The sequence below is a fragment of the Ipomoea triloba genome, chromosome 16 (genome assembly GCF_003576645.1).
Source record: "Ipomoea triloba cultivar NCNSP0323 chromosome 16, ASM357664v1".
NCBI classification, from domain to species: Eukaryota; Viridiplantae; Streptophyta; class Magnoliopsida; order Solanales; family Convolvulaceae; genus Ipomoea; species Ipomoea triloba.
The window spans coordinates 9,336,143-9,338,949 of NC_044931.1; positions in this window are offsets into that span (position 1 = coordinate 9,336,143).

A 2,807-nucleotide genomic window follows, 5' to 3' on the forward strand; every position below is an offset into this window, starting at 1 on the left:
AAATGTAAATGTCACTTTTTTAGCATAAAATGTGTCAAATAGGCCATCGAACTTTACCTGAAAAATCAATTAGGCCCTCAAAATTTTTAATGATGCAATTAGGTGCATAAATATGTCAATTTAGTTCATCAACTGTAATTACTTGTTAGTGACCTGAAATACTTTGTAAATGTAAATGTCACTTTTTTTTTTTGCATAAAATGTGTCAAATAGACCATCGAACTTTATCTGAAAAATAAATTAGGCATTCAAACCAATTAAAATTGCAATTAGATACATAAAAATGTCAATTTAGTTTATAAAGCATAATTACCTGTTAGTGACCTGTAATACCAGGTAAATTTAAATGTCATTTTTTTTGCATAAAATCTGTCAAATAGGCATCAATTAGGCTCTCAAACTATTTAACGTTGCAATTTGGTACATAAACCTGCCAATTTAGTTCATCAATGCATAATTACCTGTTAGTGACCTGTAATAACAGGTAAATGTAAATGTCACTTTTTTAGCATAAAATGTGTCAAATAGGCCATCGAACTTTACCTGAAAAATCAATTTGGCCTCAAAATTTTTAATGTTGCAACTAGGTGCATAAACATGTCAATTTAGTTCATCAACCGTAATTACTTGTTGGTGACCTGAAATACTTGGTAAATGTAAATGTCACTTTTTTTTTTTTTTGCATAAAATGTGTCAAATAGACCATCGAACTTTATCTGAAAAATCAATTAGGCATTCAAACCAATTAAAATTGCAATTAGATACATAAAAAAGTCAATTTAGTTTATAAAGCATAATTACCTGTTAGTGACCTTTAATACCAGGTAAATTTAAATGTCACTTTTTTTTGCATAAAATGTGTCAAATAGGCATCAATTAGGCTCTAAAACTATTTAACGTTGCAATTTGGTACATAAACCTGCCAATTTAGTTCATCAATGCATAATTACCTGTTAGTGACCTGTAATAACAGGTAAATGTAAATGTCACTTTTTTAGCATAAAATGTGTCAAATAGGCCATCGAACTTTACTTGAAAAATCAATTAGGCCCTCAAAATTTTTAATGTTGCAACTAGATGCATAAACGTGTCAATTTAGTTCATCAACCGTAATTACTTGTTAGTGACCTGAAATACTTGGTAAATGTAAATGTCACGTTTTTGTTTTTTTTTGCATAAAATGTGTCAAATAGAGCACCGAAATTTATCTTAAAAATCAATTAGGCACTCAGCCATTTTAAAATTTTAATTTGGTGCATAAACATGTCAATTTGGTTTATAATGCATAGTTACCTGGTAGTAACCTGTAATACCAGGTAAATTTAAATGTCACTTTTTTTGCATAAAATGTGTCAAATAGACCATCGAACTTTATCTGAAAAATCAATTAGGCCCTCAAAATTTTTAATGATGCAACTAGGTGCATAAACGTGTCAATTTAGTTCATCAACCGTAATTACTTGTTAGTGACCTGAAATACTTGGTAAATGTAAATGTCACGTTTTTGTTTTTTTTGCATAAAATGTGTCAAATAGACCATCGAACTTTATCTGAAAAATCAATTAGGCCCTCAAAATTTTTAATGATGCAACTAGGTGCATAAACATGTCAATTTAGTTTATAAAGAAGAATTACCTGTTAGTGACCTGTAATACCAGGTAAATTTAAATGTCACTTTTTTTGCATAAAATGTGTCAAATAGGCATCAATTAGGCTCTCAAACTATTTGACGTTGCAATTTGGTACATAAACATGTCAATTTAGTTCATCAATGCATAATTACCTGTTAGTGACCTGTAATAACAGGTAAATGTAAATGTCACTTTTTTGGCATAAAATGTGTCAAATAGGCCATCGAACTTTACCTGAAAAATCAATTAGTCCCTCAAATTTTTTAATGTTGCAACTAGGTGCATAAACGTGTCAATTTAGTTCATCAACCGTAATTACTTGTTAGTGACCTGAAATACTTGGTAAATGTAAATGTCACGTTTTTTTTTTTTTTTGCATAAAATGTGTCAAATAGACCACCGAAATTTATCTTAAAAATCAATTAGGCACTCAGCCATTTTAAAATTGCAATTTGGTGCATAAACATGTCAATTTGGTTTATAAGGCATAGTTACCTGGTAGTAACCTGTAATACCAGGTAAATTTAAATGTCACTTTTTTTGCATATAATGTGTCAAATAGGCATCAACTAGGCTCTCAAACTATTTAACGTTGTAATTTAGTACAAAAACATGCCAATTTAGTTCATCACGACATAATTACCTATTAGTGACCTGTAATAACAGGTAAATGTAAATGTCACTTTTTTAGCGTTAAATATGTCAAATAGGTCATCGAACTTTACCTGAAAAATCAATTAGGTCCTCAAAATTTTAATGATGCAACTAGGTGCATAAACATGTCAATTTAGTTCATCAAAGCGTAATCACCTGTTAGTGACCTGAAATACCAGGTAAATGTAAATGTCATTTTTTTATTTTTGCATAAAATGTGTCAAATAGACCATCGAACTTTATCTGAAAAATCAATTAGGCATTCAAACCAATTAAAATTGCAAATAGATACATAAAAATGTCAATTTAGTTTATAAAGCAGAATTATCTGTTAGTGACCTTTAATACCAGGTAAATTTAAATGTCACTTTTTTTGCATAAAATGTGTCAAATACGCATCAATTAGGCTCTAAAACTATTTAACGTTGCAATTTGGTACATAAACCTGCCAATTTAGTTCATCAATGCATAATTACCTGTTAGTGACCTGTAATAACAGGTAAATGTAAATGTCACTTTTTT